This window comes from Hirundo rustica, chromosome 14, assembly GCF_015227805.2.
Source record: "Hirundo rustica isolate bHirRus1 chromosome 14, bHirRus1.pri.v3, whole genome shotgun sequence".
Taxonomy (NCBI): Eukaryota; Metazoa; Chordata; class Aves; order Passeriformes; family Hirundinidae; genus Hirundo; species Hirundo rustica.
The window spans coordinates 18,127,476-18,144,900 of NC_053463.1; the positions used below are offsets into that span (position 1 = coordinate 18,127,476).

Below are 17,425 nucleotides of genomic sequence, written 5' to 3' on the forward strand. Positions count from 1 at the left end.
TTTCCTGTTATGTAGTGCAATTGCTGAAATTATGGCTTGCTTTTAATTCTACATTATCCTTTACAAAAAGATGATAGTGCATATAAAAAAAAAAAAAAAAAAGGAAAATGCCAATTCTGAGACTGTGTAAAAGCTGATTGGTGTACAGGAAAGTAATGAAATGAAATAAATTATTATTTTAACCGTTCAGATGAGCCGCAATTTAATCTATTTCAAATACTGAAAATTGATCCATTTCATCTAGCATCTTAACAATACACTATTTCTTTCAAAGCAATATATACTTAAAGCCTTAAAAAAAAAAAAAAAAAAAAAAAAAAACCAACAAACCTAATATAATGTGAAAAGGCCAAAGTTTGCAATGCCAGGAAGTAGTTATAAACTACTTCATATGTTTGAAATAAAAAGTACTTCAGTATTATTATTAAAAAAAAGCTCTATTGGTAGAGTTTTTAATAGGAGAAAAATACATATCTTTAAAAGCCAAAATGACCAGTGAAATTAGGTTGTACATCATTTTCTGGGAAAAAGGAAAAACAGCCTCGACAGGTGTAATTTATCATTTTTCTGATTTAATACCAAAGAAATATATTAAAATAATAAAAAGAATCCTGAAATCCTCAAAATTTGTAGTGATAAATAGCTCTCCCTGTCTTTATTGCATTATGCCTACTAACAGAAATATTGCATGGTGGATTTCGCCAGACAAGGACGATTATTTTCCAATAAAAAGTTGCATATTAAATTCCAGCACAAAAGTGGGTGTCTAATACTTTTGAAATCTTTTATGGTTTGCCAGGGAACACAATTTTAAACTGAACTAATACAAGCTCAGGGTGAAGTGAAGCAGCATTGAAGCTGTCTGGGCACAAGCCCACCCCTCCAAGCAGCAGAGCCACCATTCTTGGAGTTCCTTTTGGAATAATTCTAATGGACAGCATTTGGGGTATTCGCTTTTTCAGCTGATCTCTCTTTCTGCTGGTCTTTCAACACTTTACACTGCTGGTAAAGAAGTTTATTTCTTTAAAAGAAGAGGACAGTGCTGCTGGACACCCTCAACATGCAGAGGGGTCTGAAACCACTCTGGAAACAGTTAGCAAGTTTCTGCAAAGAAAAACCCCACAGCTTCATCACAATGCTAATCTTCAAGAGAACTTAAGGTATTAAATATCTAATTTCTCATCCTTTCTAGGTCCTGATATTATTACATCTATTTCACGAGCAGAAGCTAATTTATTGCAAATATAATGTGAGTATTCTGAAAGTTATCCAGACTTTTCAGCCTTGGAAAGTATTATTTGCACCAACAGTGTATCTTGACTCTACTTTTGGAGAGTTCCACTGAGAATACATTCCTTTTCAGGCCTCCAGAAGACAACAGGAAATGCTGAATGCTTGCTGGCTTTAGCAGCAGTGCAAGGTGATTCTGTCAGCAAACACAGGAATAACCAGGCCAGCACTCACAGTCAGGAGCCTTTCCTACATTTCTTGGGGATTCTGAAAGTGTTCTGAATCCTACAGAAGCAATAAGTATCCAGTGGAAAGGAAGAGAGAGCTCATTAGTTTCTTCATAAATCTTCTTAATGAAATAAATGTTTCATTTGGGTTTTGTTGAATTCCTTAGCAATGTTTCAAGTCCTTTCTAGTCTGATTTCTGTGAAGCCATGAGAAAATAAACACATGCATATTTAAAATATCAGGCTAGCTGCTTAATGGTGTTTCAAGTCAGCATATAGAAGTACACCTTGTATGGTTTTCATTAAACAAAATTCACTTATGGAATGTGAAAAGCTGCACTCATCTTTCAACCCAAGGAAATATATTAAAATTATTCTTACAGTATTAGAGTTCTATGGAGAAATAAAATGATAGCAATTGTCATATTCCAGGTACCTTCCCCTCTGTTTGTGTAACAACCCCCTCTAGAAAATTACTGAAAAGTTGCTTTTGTGAGCCCTGGTGGTTTATTATCTGTCATATACCTTTAAATATTGTGTCATTTCAAACACTACAACTACTGCTATCTCCTTGCTTGGCTGGCTGAACATTCCAAGAACAAGCATTCTTCTGCCACTTATGGTAAGTGAATATTAATTAGAATCAGCTACAAAAGGTTCCAACAGAGAACAAGTTAGCATCCATGACTGGGTAAGAATTTCACAAAAATATCTGAACCCAGACCAAAATCGACATGAAAAGCCATGGCTGTTTTATTGGTGGCACATTGAGGAACTCTGAATCAGGCAATGACAAGACATGTTAAAAGCCTTTTGGTGGAACCCTGCAGCTCCGCCGGCTCCTGCAGGTGAAATGTGAGAGGCGGGGCAGAGCCAGGACCCTGCACAACTGCAGTTCTGTGCGAGTCATTGCAGATCCCCCGGGAGCTGGGGTGCACCCTCCTGTGCTCACCTGCTCCACCCAACAGGAGGTGAAGAGGTGGCACTGGCCTTCAGATTAAAGGGGTAAATTGACACCAGTGAAGTGTGGGAATGTGATTCTTCAAGTGAGGTTACAGAATCCCAGGGTGGGTGAGGCTGAAGGGCCCACAGGAGCTCACCTGGTGCCACCTCCCTGCTCCAGCAGGGCCATCCCAGAGCTCAGGGCACAGGAATATCTGGGATATCCCCAGGGAGAGACACTCCACAGCCTCTGTGCACAGTCTACTTGGGGCTTGGGCACTGCACAAATCAGTTTGTGCCTATTGTCTCATGTCCTGTTTTTGGCACCAGTGAGCAGAGCCCGATCCATTCTCTGACACCCTGTATTTGGATACCAGCCTGTTCAAACAAAAAGGCCTCGTGATTTCATGGCTTGGGAGCCCTGGCAGCTATTCCTGACCACGGCATCAAACCCACTGAATCCCAGAATCAGCTAAGTGGGAAAGGACCACAAGGATCATTGAGGCCAACTCTCAGCCCTGCTCAGAACATCTCCAAAAGTCTCGCCATGAGACTGAGAGCGTTGTCCCCTTAAACTCTGCCAGGGTGGTGCTGTGCCTACTGTGAGCTGGGTATGCCCCAAAGTGGCAGTGAAATGAGTCAGCCCAGCTTTGTCTGGCTCAGTTTCCCTGGCCGTGGGAATGTGCATAATGATTCTCATTTGCAGCTGCCACATCCTTCATGACAGACTGTGATGGAAGAGATATCATCAGCACCAGCTATTTATACTGTGATGCAGTAGGATTTCAGTTTTGGGAACAGAGAACCTGAAGAACAGATGTTAAATGCCTTAAAATCATCACTGATTATTGATTTTACATATTCACAGGCTAGGGACTGTATAGAACACATAAACTATATTTTTTTCAGGAAGTTATAAACTTAATAACACATTTTGAAGCATCTAAATGTTTAGTATTATTTGCTCAGGAAATAATTGCATTTTGCAATTATCAAGGCAATTCCTCCATTTAAATTTATGGACAGACATTGATTTACTTTATAAAATCTCTATGAAGAGCGACATGGGTTCAGATTGCCTTAAAGAAATAGCCCATTCTAACAAGTCTATATTTCACAGTTTATCCCTACTACAGGGAGTTCTGGAGATGATTAGAGTTGCACTAAATCCTTAACAAGTATATACCATACAAAGCAGTAGAAAGGAATATGAACTGCCCAGATTTGGCACTAATATCAAAATCATAAAAAGGCTATTTTGCAAAAGAGCACAATCTTTATCTTTCAGTTACAAGACATTTAAAGAAAAACAAGAAGCCACAGTGACAGCTTGAAGAGAAAACTGAAACTGTGTAAGGAAGTTTCTTCATCCAACATTCAGAGTACTTTTGTCTACATCTGTTCTTTCAGTTCAGGGTTGTATTTGGATGCTGAAAGATGGAGCAATATAAAAACTGGAAGGTATTTGTGAGTGAACAGAGGGAACCACAACAATTCCCATTTCTGTTTCTGCCTTGCCGATATCAGGCAAGATGAAACACACATAAAAGAAAGTATTTTAAGAAACATTGGGAAACTTTATTGGTATCTGAGAAAACTTCTAAAGATCCAGAGAGGATTCTCATGATACAAAACCAGTTTTCCAGTATTGTAAGGAAGAGAAGCGAGGAATGAAAGAGCAGAAAAGTTTACAGATCTCCAAGAACTCATGGCAAGACAGCTCTTAAATCCAAGGGACAGAGTCCCTGTATCTTTGTCATACAAGTGATTTAGTGATTTAAAAGACGACGTAACAGAGTCAAAGGAAACAACCGTGTAGTTTCAGATGTGTCATCCTCTTTCCAGGAGGCCCTGAACCCCTTTTCTGAAAGGCAGTGTCAGGTTCACCATCACAGTGCAGAGGAATCCAGGAGCACAGGAATTCCTGCACACACAGGGGTGCTGCATCTCCCATGCACAGGGGAGCTGGGAATATGCCAAGCAAGCAGTTGCAAGAGATAAGCTGCCACTAGCCATAGAGGTGATGACTGCCACAAAGGACCAAATTTGGGTGAGGTGTTGGTTTGGCGGTTTTGTTTACTTGTTAAATAATAAAAGGAGAGAGTGAAAACCTTTAAGCTTATCTAAGAATTACACGAATTGGGAATGTATATTTACAAACAGTGTTGGTCGCAAGTTAAGAATATTACAAATGCAGCTGCATTACAGAAATCATAAAGATGGAAATAAAATTCTATATTTTAAACAAAACTTTCAAAGTTTCTTAAGGATGTGCTATCCAATTCCTATTACGGTGAAAGAAAAATGGGCCTCCAAAACCCCTGAAAACTTTGAAAATGTGTTCCATATGTGGTGGTGAAGTTTCAGTAAAAACAAAGATAGCAATTTGTTGGCAAGGAAGCTCTGTACAGTCAGCTTTTAATTATTTCTGACAGATTATCATCACTTAGCCTGAAAACTCCCAGTGGCTTGGACAGCAATGTGATACATACTTCTCATTAGAGCTGGACAAAGGTGAATAGATAAAAACTACAAGTTCTATCTTGAGTAAAAGTACTGAGTTTTAGTTTACTATATATTCAAGGAGCCATTTCAGTGTGCATGTTCCAAAAAATATTCAGAGATACACACTGAAAAGTTGTAACATGGAAAATCCCTCTATTGACACGTATGTGCATTCACCACAGTGACATCCAACAGCAATGCTGGGACGTGAACCTTTTATTCATGTTTCACTTGTTTTATCATGACCACAAATACTAAATACTTGGGAAAATATTTTGTAAATCCACCTCATGATAAATAATTTCCATGTGATTTTGATAATAACTGAAAAAAAAAAAAAAAGAAAACAGAAGAGGCTCACAAAGAGTAAAGGAAGAAAAAAAATGGTGATTGCAGCCAAAATAAAGACAACACACTTCCAGCCAAATGCCCAGGACAGCCTCAAGGAGCAGATGGAACTAAAACTCCTCCAGTGTCAGCATTTCCTTACCCCTGCAGGGAAGAATCAAGGCAGGTAGGCACCTACTTAAAGAAAAACTGGATCTGTAGGGTAAGATGGAAGAGTAGATGAGTGACTTTCCAAAACACCTGTGGTTAAAACACTCACTATGTGCACAGGAGGAGCAGGTGAATGGGCTCACAGGCAGGGATCCTGTCTGCTGCTGCTACAAATGTGCTAAGGATATTCCCAGTAACAGAGCACCAGGAGTGTTGCCAGATTGGATTGCCCTATCAGATCATTGGGCTTGGATTATATAGATCAATATGCTATGATTTCACACCCAGAATTTCCACCTGGCATGCTACCACTGGGAAGAAGACCATTTATTTTAATTGCTACAAACACATCTGTGTTTATCCAGGATTCACAGCTACTTCTTACAGCCATTCAGTGAGGTGTCCATGTGAGGATGTAGCATCCGTTCCATTAAATACAATCTTCAATCTAATCAATTAACAACTCAAATTTATGAAAACACAGTAAGCCACGAGGAAAGAGAAAAAACTACAGTGACTAATCTAAAAAGCAGCACTGATTTTTTGCTTTTCATGTACCTTGTTTTCTTCTAAAATCTTCCATGTAACACTAAAACCCATTAACACTAAACTCTAACATGAAAAAACTAATTTTTTTAAACTTAACTTAGAGAAGTTGCGCAAAAACAACCCTATCCAATCAAGACACATGTAGGACTGCTCATACAACTTGTTAAATGATACTATTCCTTCAGCTGGCAAATATAACAGAGAATTCCTCTAAATGGTAGCAATGAGTAGCAAGAGAAGCAAACTGAGGCATCTGGTATTCAAAAAAGAGTCCTCTGCCTCCCTTTTCCTCAGCTCTTCAAGGTTCACTGCAGTTTGAAACAACAAAACACAGCCCAGCCACCACACTCCAGGGCATTGGCTGCCTCCAGAAACTCCACAGTAACACCAGCAGTATTTTTCCATCCATCACCTTCCACCTGCCTGTCTTCAAAAACTCCTCCAGACACATATCAAAGCTGGACAGACACTGTTGTTATCCTAAGGCAAGATATAACACTCAGCTTCTGTTTCGAGGAAGTAAAGCATTTATGCCTTGTATTCCACAGAAATTTAAGAATTATCAGAAAATGACCTTGCTTTAATTGTTGCTATTTCTCAAGAGAAGCTTTGCTCAGTACTGTCCCAGCAGGTCATGGCCACCCTGGTGACACAAGCAGAGAGCTGTGTCCAGCAGGCCAAAGTCTACTGGAAGTGCTCAAAGGTCCTGTAAGCCAGATTCAGAGGACTGGAAGCAAATGACCAGACACAGCATCTCCCTCACTGCAGAATGAAGAGGTGAGACACTTGTTTCTCTTTCTCCAGACACACACGGACCTTGTTGTCTCCTGGGGACTTTCAGATTTTTTAGTGTATAGTCACAGTTTTTCAGAAGGATCCTTTTGTTTTGCTTCAAGAGCAAAAGGGATTTTATACGAAACTCTTTTTGTGTCGGGAGAAATCAGAAAATATCATGAAGGCCATAAACAATAAAAACTAAACCCCTGTAATTTTGCTGGCAGTCAAGGAAAGCTGCTGCAGCAGAGGCATGAGAAATGGTATGTTCTCCAGAGTAACTGTCTAGGAATATTCTTAAGAGAGAGTACTGCAGCACTTCTTTGCCAAAATAACACACCATGTTATTCTGCAAGTGCCAGGGATGTGAAGACAGGTGATGATAACGCCTCTTGTCTCCCTCAGTATGAGGCCTGAGAATCCTCCTCTGTGAATCTGTATTTTGAAGACAGAAAAATTTGCCAGATCTTGAAGAAAATTCAATCCAAGAAAACCTTCCCAAAACAAAGGAAGATTAGTTTACTTTGGTCAGTTCCCCACTTTGATTTGCCATGAAACTTTACAGGCAATTCCACACTCGAGGGTGCAGGAAGGAGAAGGAAGGGATGTTTGTGCCAGTCTGTCACTGAAGGAGAGCTGGGACATCTCAGCTCCACCTTCCCTAAGCCGTTCTGAGAAAGGCACACAGGCACTGTGGAGGAAATACTGAGCTGCAACCCTTCACTTAGAGGCTTGCAATACCTTCAGAAAATGAGATTTGGGTCCTTCATAAAATGGCTATCCCTTATTCAAATAGTTCAAATTCACAGAAAACATTTTTCTAGCAAAGAGCAAACTTAACAGCATATTAAAGAAAAAAACAAACAAACATACACCATAGAACCCAAGCACAAACTTACGTTTTTGTCATAAATGCTTCCAGAACAGGGTTGTCACTTGTTATTCCCAAGACTTCAGACATCCAAGCATACACCTGGAAGTAAATCTTTCAGCATAACATACTATATATATTAACTACTTTCAACATTTTCAGTTAGTCTAAAACCTTCCCCGATTTGATTTTGCAGGAGGAAGGCACAAGCATAAGTGCCTGTCCATCCAACCCACGGCCTCACAAACGGAAGCACTCCTATGAGATGTCTTATCCACTCTCTGAGAGTATCCTGTGATGTGGGGACTGAGGCTTTTGTTTACCCTTACAAACATTTCTTCCCACGAAAGAGAGCAAATTTTCACATTAACCTCACTTTGTTGTTCTCAGAACAATACAGCCTCCATTCAAAAACCTGGCTTATTACAGAAAATTACAAAGGGATGGAGAAAACATCTTTTTGTTGGTTTCTCCTCGGTGGGGTGTGATTCAATGATGTCCTTGAGCTTACAAGTTCCTGCCTTGCTGGTCATAAAATCTGGTAAATTTGGTACTCTTCAGACATTATTTTGTTTTCATGAACGGAGAACAAAGGCTTAGACAGCCCAATAGCCTGCAGCTGTGTATGTGTTCCTTTATTTCCAGTCCAGAACACCCATTTTGGGGTGGGTCTCCCAGCACCCTGCCCCTCAGACCCAGCTGTGGGCAGCGCACAGCTGCAGACACACAGGACACAGCAATTATATTTTTTCCTTACTGTGTAAGCCTCGTAAAGTTTTCTGGTGGTTTTAATATCCTAATATTTAGTTCGGATAAAAACATTTCGTAGGGTTAAATCAACTTTAGAGACGGAAAGGCCACGATAGTGCAAAGCCGCTGTCCAAAGCTGCGCCGGCCCCATCCCGCAGTCGGGGCTGCGCTTTGCCGGACAAAACGCACGGCCGGCACTCGGGGGTGTGCCTGCAGCCGTCCCAGCCCTTAGGGACACTGACCCGGCCATCCCGGGCCGCATGGCATCGTGCCTTCTGTCGGGATCGCGGCCAGCAGCACTGAGGTGTGCGCGGACACTCCCAGCACGGCCCGGCCTCCGCTCCCAGCGGTGAGAGCCTGGTGCCATCTACTGCCGGCTCCCTTCCCTGCCATCCCCGTCCCCATCCCTGTCCCCAGCCCTGTGCCCAGCCCCGTGCCCATCCCTGTCCCCAGCCCTGTGCCCAGCCCCGTGCCCATCCCTGTCCCCAGCCCTGTGCCCAGCCCTGTGCCCAGCCCCGTCCCCAGCCCTGTGCCCATCCCCGTCCCCATCCCCGTCCCCAGCCCTGTGCCCATCCCCGTCCCCATCCCCGCCCCGTCCCCGTCCCCATCCCCGTTCCCAGCCCTGTGCCCATTCCTGTCCCCAGCCCCGTCCCCATCCCCATTCCCATCCCCGTCCCCATCCCCATCCCTGTGCCCATCCCCGTCCCCATCCCCATCCCTGTGCCCATCCCCGTTCCCAGCCCTGTGCCCAGCCCCGTGCCCATCCCCGGGACCTGTGCCGCTGCACCCACACCTGCCCGCAGCAGTGATGTAATCCTGGGACTTGCTTTAAAAACCAAACCACCAACGCTCCACCTCTGAGGCAATTAACAATGACAGTAAAAACAATAACAGCGATGGTATTTTCACATCCCAAAGGCTTTAAACTCCAGCTTAATGAGTAGGTGAACTTACAGCTCTAAACTAGAAATTGTACCAAAATCAGAGGTAACTTAATTTGTAAGCTAATTTAACCTTTTATAATTGTATGAATGTAGTTTTTGGTGACAAGATCAGTAGTGCAAGGACAATCAAAATATGAAAAAAATAGTACTATATAATACAATATTTAAATGTTGCAAAATACTAGGTTCACACTATAAATGTAAAGTTGTTGCTTATAGTAATTAGGCATAGCAAAAATAATATATTGAAATATAAAAATAATACCTTCCAATTAAAAAAAAAAAAATAAATCCACTCCTTAAACAACGCAATGTTGAAATGCTACAGCAGCTGCAATTTTAACAATATTTAGGAATTTTTGTGTTCGGTATCATGACAAGAAAAAATGCGGTAGCAAGGAATGCAGAGGCATCAGCAGCCACCCGTGTGTGCTCCGAGCCTCCCTTCCTGCTGCGGGAGCCAGCCCGCCTCATTGTGCTTTGCTGTCAAACTAGGCTCTCCCCACATAAGAGTTTAACAAATAAAATACAAAAACAGCAGTCAGTGTTGACAAAGAGCAGTGCTTTAATCCACAATTATCCTTGTAACTCTTACTACTCCTTTTATCATCCATTAGCTTTGATTGCCATTATCCCATCAAGAACTGTGTCAACGCTTTTGTCCCTGGGGATTTCCCACACCACTAGGATCTGACAGATAAGCCTAGTGCTAAGCAGGATCATTACCTCTTAAATCCACTTATCTGATCCACTGAATAGTAAATTGAAAAGCTCATTAACAGCAACAATCTGATTTGTTTTCACGTGTGACAGGGTCATTCCAAGTCAGCAAGAATTTAGCATTTGCAATAAAAACTACCCCATCTGTAGCGTGGCAAATCGTAAGCTAAAATAAATATGATATTTTAAACACCTTCTTCAAAATCATTTTTGAAACCCACACACGCTCTTAGCATATAAAAATAGAAAAGTAATCCCCTCCCACCACAGCAATGCAATGCCCCTGGACTTTTAAGCACTATGAAAAAATAATGCTAGAGCATTTTGGACGTATAATAATAAAACACACTTCAACAACAAAGGCTGTGTTACATATTCAAAAGGCAGAGAGAAACCCTGCTGAAAGGGGTCAGAAAAAGCAGTGGAGGCGATGTCATCTTCTGCTTGGGTCCTACAGGGAGTCCCGGGGGTAAGGGCAGCAGAGGCACTCAGAGCCGCACACCCCGGGGCTCCTCCCTTCACCCCTCCCTGCCCTGCTTCCAGCAAGGAGCCCAAGGCTGGCACTCCTACTGCCCTCAGACACTGCCACTGAGGAGCAGGGAATTAAGTTCCAGGAGGAAACCCTTGGTTCAAGACTCCTGGAAAACAGTGACAAAATGAGTCTCAAATCCTTTTTGGATTTACAGTTTCAAAAGGAAATTCCGTGCGTATCCAGTGCTGTGCAACTAAAACGAAGTGTCAGCTAACAGGAGAACACCATCGCCAGCTCATCTTTACACACCTGTGACCATGAGGGAAACATCCACACAGGCAGCAATGCTAGGCTACGAGAGGAGCTCCACAGCTCCAGGAACCCACCCAGGGTTTTTGATTCAGGCTGGAGCTGGTGGCACCACTGCCCTCAGTCCCCACTGGCACTGCTGCAGTCAGAGGTGACAGCAGTGGCCATGGCAGCAAAGAGAAAGAACAGACCAGCAAAATACCTCCAATACTTATCAGTAACAATTTCAAACATACTGAACCAAGTGTGAAAGCAAAGGATCCAGGGATCCTTCTTTTTTCTCTTTGCACTGTTATAACCACCTTAGTGGTATCAGAACCCTGAAGGAAGACGGCCGATTCACAAGCTCTGATGCCAGGGAATCTTTTAATTATCCGGGAAATTTTATAGAATCATAAAAAGATTAGGTTTGGAGGGGACTTTAAAGTTCAGCCAGCATCACACCCTGCCATAGGCAGGGACACCTTCCACTCTCCCAGGCTGCTCCAAGCCCCAGTGTCCAACCTGGCCTTAGACACTTCCAGGGATCCAGGGGCAGCCACAGCTTCTCCAGGCTATCAGCTGTTACATAAACATACATAAAGTTACATAAACATACACTTCCCAACTCCTTGAACTGTCCCAAAAGCACAAGATAATAAAAGTGTGGAAGCAATGTTTTACAAAGCAAAATACTTGCGTGTAAATATGGACCAAGAAAACAGAAATAATTCAGTAATCACACTAAAATTTTATTTCCTGTCTTCCCTACTCTTTGGCCTTAGATATGTTTAATTTTGCTTTGCCTTCGGAGGTCTTCTCTTTTTGGCACTATCATTATAACTCTGAAAAAGCTAATTATATCAATTCTTAAATGTGAAGCAGATTACAGAACTGGGAAGCTCAGAATATGAGTTCCTAAAGGTTGTATGGCTCTGTAATGACAGTCACAGAAATTCAATAACAGCACTGTATGGAATGTACTCAAATACACCCCGTGAAACAAATTAAAACAGAACAATGAATCTCTCACACTGTGCAAATAAGAAAATACAAGAAAATGTTAGTTTCTACAGTTTTCATAAGGGCTATTATAATGAATTAAGATTTTGGATAATGAATCTTCAGAAAATTACAGTAAAGTTATTACCCCTAGGCACAGTGTAAATGCTGAAGATATTATAACTTCCTTGAAGCTCTCCAGGCCTCGCTGCAGAGAACTATCACAGCAACATTAAAGCATTTTGTCATGAGCAGCGAGGGCAAATGCAGACCTGCACCACATTTACTCCGGCCTGGCAGAACTGAAGCACATGGAGGGGAGTTTGTCTGTCCCCTGGTGTTTTTGGGAACCCAAACCAAGCAGGGGTGACTGCCATGGGGTTCTACCTCCCACCTACCTGGGCAACACCCCTCCAGCACCCACCAAACCTCCACACTAACTGCAGGTGGCATTCTAGGTATTGAGTGCCACAACATATTTCATCATTTCCCCAGTTTTTAAAATCACACTCAGGTATTTGGATTTTCAGCACTTAAAAGCTCCATTATAACACAGCAGAAATCCAGCTCCACATCCCACAGACAGCTTCAGGAAATGAGAACTGAATCCTCTAATTGGACTATCAGAGTGTCAGATCATGCATCCTGATCAAACAGGGCTTCAAAAGTCCAGGCTTTTGAATGTCCTTTCCTTAGTAGAGGAAAACCTTGGTCACTTCCACTCCCTACCAGCTGCCTTAAAAAGGTAAAATCTCAAAATACTCAGCTCAGAGCCTAAACCAAGAGAATGAGCTAATATGTTGGATTAGATTAAACTCTCTAAATGAAGAAACTCTCCAAACAGGCCATAAGGAAATGCCTCAGTTAGTTCAGACAGGATCTCTGAAGATTCAGGTGGGCTTTCAGCCGCTTTGTGCATAGGCTCCTTTCACATCTGCTGCTACCTGTGTTTGTAACAACCAGAGCACCCCCACCAATTACATAAATGATATAGACTATTTAGTCTTACTTCTAAACCTAGCTGAAAATACTGCATAAAGTTATCCTCAACTGAAAGAGACCGACTACAACATAACATTTAAAAATCAGGTGATTGTTATTGCAGCCAATTTCTAGGGGAAAGGGTAAACGTGCCATGTGGCTCATTATTATGAATACTATTTCCCTCCCAGTTTGTTGAAATTCTTTTCCATCACAAGCTCAGACAATAAGAGTTATTAACAGTTCCCACAAAGGGTGTTCTCCAGGCCCTGTTCCCCGGTCCTTTCCCATTAGTTGGAGGATTCAGAGGAGTCTGGGGTGCCAGAGTGATTAACTCCCTGCTTCCTGCTCTATAAAATGCCCATATGGTGCCAGCAATAAACCTTCTCTTACATGGAAATTGATCTCTATTTCAATTACTATCTCTCAGTTTTTATTAACTTATTTATTTTTCTTTTTCCTAATCTATGTTTTCTAAAAATCTTGAAAGAAAGATGTAAAATTCTGCTGAACTTGTACAGGAGACCTACTATGAACTAACTGCTCTTCTTACTGATGCAGCCTGAGAAGCATTCTCTGTGAAAAACAAAGAAGAAAAAATAAATGGTTTTATCTGCTAGGTTTTCAGTTAGCCACTAGTTAAAAGGATGCTTAGCTTAAATAGTCTTGTTTAGACTCTCATTTTTGTTAAGCACTATTAGAGAGTTTTTATTCCACTGTCTCTCATGCTCTTCTTCAAGGCTTAAAGAACAGATATAGTGAAAACAGAAATACCATTAGCAGCTTTTACTTTTTGAATATCTTCCAAAAGATATTTAGCTTTCAAAGCACAGTTTAGGGCTGCACTTTCCATCAGAGCTATACACTGCACTGCAGAAATTCAAGCCATGTATCCTGTCAAGGATTTGCTTAACAATCAGCCAAATTGCTGGTTTAGAATCCTTGGTGATTGAAATGAAGCACTACTGTGTAGTTACAAGAGTATATTTGTGCCAGTTAGAACACTCCAAAAGATCCAGAATTACAGGTACTTGAATAGCAGTAATCCATACTCTGACTTGCCCCATAACTATTACAAGTGTGCAGGCTTATTTTATTCAGATGCTGAATTGTATCTAAATGAGTGGCCCACTCAGCACACTTACGTGCAATAAACAACAAGGCTCAAGAATCAGCAACACTTTGGCACTTAAAAACAGGGAATAAAGATCAGAGCTGCTTAGTAAAGCTCTAAAATCTCTATATCCAAAACTATTGCACGGTACTGAATAACAGCACTGCAGGTGTTATGCGTGTCCAGATCAAGCCTTAAGCACATGAAATCTAGCAGGATCACATCTTTTGAAGAGGCTTTGCACCAAGGTTATACATGACAGCGCTTTTGCACATTTATCCCAGGGCATAAGGAGAGGTGTTAGCCACCACAGCTAATACCAGCAATTTGAACAACCTCTTTGGCAAGCCAGAAATAAGATAATTGTTCAACATAGGCCGGCTCCCCTGAAATACTGGCAGCATTGCCTCTAATTATAGACATCTGTCATTGCTAGCCACTCAGTAGTAACCCTGACATCAATATACAACTATAACACCACACTGCCTGCAGGCACAGCAATGGGAGCCAGATTCAAGAGGCGGGCAATCATCTGCCTCAGCCAAACTATCTGTCAAGAGCTCCTAGCCACAAATAGCTCTTACGTTTTGTATCCTTAGGATAATACGTTGATTTATCTTAGATCCTCTAATATTTACAGTCTAGGCCATCTACTAAAATACAGGAACAAACCTGATGGCTGATGGAGGCAGTTATTGCTCAAAAGCGCCATGGAAGGCCATAGCTCAAGGCATCCGCGCCAACACCGTGGCTCCTGGAACAGGCATCTGTTCCCAGCCTGCCCTTCCCAAAATCACCCCTGCGTGTTTCCAGCCTCAGGGCATAGGTATGGCTATGCCCTCATCAGCCCTCATCTTACCTACCAACCTGTAGGAATATTTTCAGTCTTAACCCGGAGGATATCTGTGCCAAAGTGAGCACACTGAGTTCCAGTATCCCAGAGTTTCCCATGTCAGTATAGAAGAGAGAAGCTTTGAAGAATTATCTTCAACATGCCGTTTTGAAACAGAAATTGTATTAATGTTATAAACTATGGTTACAGATGAAATACTTCACTGCTGCTTAAAGGCAAGCTGACATATGCTGCTAACCAAGAAATGCAATTTCTTGAAATGTACAGGTAAACATGGATAATTCATTTTTAATTCTAGGGTGAAAATCATGCTGAAACCCTCTGTCTTTTTTTTTTTTTTTTTTTTTTTTTCCCCCCCGCTTAATTTGAAAATCCATCTCAGAAAGGGGCAAAAAAGATCGTAAGTTTAAACTAATTAGGAGTTAACTTCCTTACAATTATCTTAATTTGTTATTAACAAACCCAAGATTTTTTAGTATGATTCACAACAGCCTGTGCTGAAGAGAAACTATTAATTACTCATAGACAGTTAGCTTTCAAGTGAGCTGCATTTTAAAAACCTCCTTTAAAATACAATTGCTAAATGCCTTACAGTGCTGTAATGTGAGACAGGTTCAAATCTTATTACTTCACTGAAATTAAAACCTAAGTTTTAATACTGTTCAAGTCGAACAATGATTCCACACTTTATTGCTTTTGAAATCCCTTGATGATCATAGGAAAAAATGCCCTCGAGAAAAAGAGACTCTGTTTTCGATAAACAGAAAATACAGTTTGCACTCTTAGCCTCTTTGTCATCACAAAAAAGGATTTAATGCCAATTCTTTAAAAAAAGACTTTTTTCACAAAATGTGCACCTTGTGTGCCATTTGTAAAATCAGCTCACTTTCTTTTATTTATTACTGCAGCGCGGCAAGGCAATAAAGCAGCTACTGATAGCTAATAAATTACATGCCTTTTAAAACAATTCTCCAGCTACAAAAACTTGTAACTACAAAGGCTTACATTTACATGGTACATCGTGTGAAGTGTCTACATTTATGTTCTACTTAACCACATAAATAAAATCTGACCCTTTATTAAACAGACAAGCACAATCCAGGGGCTCCACATAAGATTAAAGAAAAGGTAACTTTTTAAGGCTTTCCTACAGATTTACACAACCAAACATAAAATTTGCACCAGCAGTTCAGGTGGAAGTTTTTTTTAAATAAATTGCATTTTTAATTAATGTCCTTCAAGATACCTTCAGGAAAAAAAGGTGAGCACCGTTTTTCAATTACAACATGATAACACTGATTTACACCCGAATCTAAAAAATTAAATAAGGTTTTCAATAATAATTGCAACATCTTACTGTAATATAAAATAGTAATTCTCCAGCACAAACCGTGCAAACTACGATTTGTATTTTTAATTAAACAAAGTATCAGAGCTTTGGGAAAGCATTCCTTTGTTCAAACAGATTTAAAACAAAAAAACCCCTGCAGTTTTATTTCATCATGCATCACTCCGAGAAATGCTTTAAATTAAACATATCTATTGAGCTCATTCAACTGCTCTTAAATAGTTTTGCTCCATGGCCAGCCCAGCCCTCACTGCTGATGGCACAGAGCACTGAGGTGCACTGTCTGCCTTTCCAGCTGCATTATATTTAGGCTGTTGTGCTCAACTGTTTTCATAAATTTGTTCCTTACAAATTGATTTTCTCATAAATCATTAAATGAAGCATTACATTCCTTATAATTGTCTCTATATCATCATGCAGCTAAAATTCAGATGTGTAGTTGAAACATTATTTCCTCCACTCACAATGATTTTTACAGCTCTTGAAGCTTTAGTTTTGCTTTGCTCGCACAACTTTCTCTCTGTAGTTCCAAAATGACAGTTCTTTAATTGAGCATGGAATCAGATTTTAACTCCCTACTCATAAAACTGTTTAGGACATTGCTGTTCCCTGTTAAGATCACATCCCTGACACGTCAGTAGGGAATGGCAGGACCAGGAATTCCTCCCACAGCTATCTTTCACTCTGAACTGAGATGCTGTGGGGCACATTTCTCACTCTTGCCAAGTGCTGCTTGATGCAAAATGAGGTGGAAAATAGTTTTCAGACACTTTTCTGCACCTTTAATCCTAGGTTTACCTTAATAATATGTGTTTTCTTGTATTTTTCGTTGGTGGTTAAAACACCAAGACAAAGACATTCCTTATCTAAAGCAGACAAAAACAACGGTTAATAAACTAGGTGGCCAGGACAACAAACAAAGGAGAGCCTGTCATTTCCTAATTCAGGCTAGCCTGTCTACTAGTGGGAATGAAATATTGGTGGAATTTTAAGATGTTTGAGAATAAGGAGTGAATGAAGCCTGGTGTGTCTGTACTAGGAGGGCCCTTTGAGGGGCAGGAGTCCTCAAAACACTGCAGAGTGGAAAGAGAATTTAATAGGACAGGCCCTTAAAAACTACAGTTTGGTTCAAGAGGAGTTATTTTCAAATATAAAAACACAGTAATATTTTCAGACACTGAAAATTCATCAACTCTGAATTTCACCCAAGAATCCAAACTAAAACACAGGACACTGAAATCAAGCAAGAGATCAGGAAAAAGGAATGATCTGGTCTGACCTATGAGCACACAAAGTATCTGGGAGGTATAATTTAAAGAGAAAGTTGTCAATCCTTAACTTTTGCTGAAATTAGGCA

At 40.9% G+C, this 17,425-nt stretch overlaps 1 long non-coding RNA gene across 6 annotated transcripts in view; it reads right to left on the reverse strand.

Annotated features, from left to right (window-relative positions):
- Positions 1–17,425, reverse strand: part of LOC120759224 (uncharacterized) — an 87,496-nt gene that overhangs the window by 26,104 nt on the left and 43,967 nt on the right. For 3 of the 6 annotated variants that reach the window (XR_005703133.2, XR_005703135.2, XR_005703132.2), the window contains one exon: positions 7,625–7,698. The exons of the other annotated variants lie outside the window; for them this stretch is intronic. This is a non-coding gene — a long non-coding RNA (uncharacterized LOC120759224). The remainder of the gene's footprint in view (positions 1–7,624; positions 7,699–17,425) is intronic. 6 annotated transcript variants of the gene reach the window in all.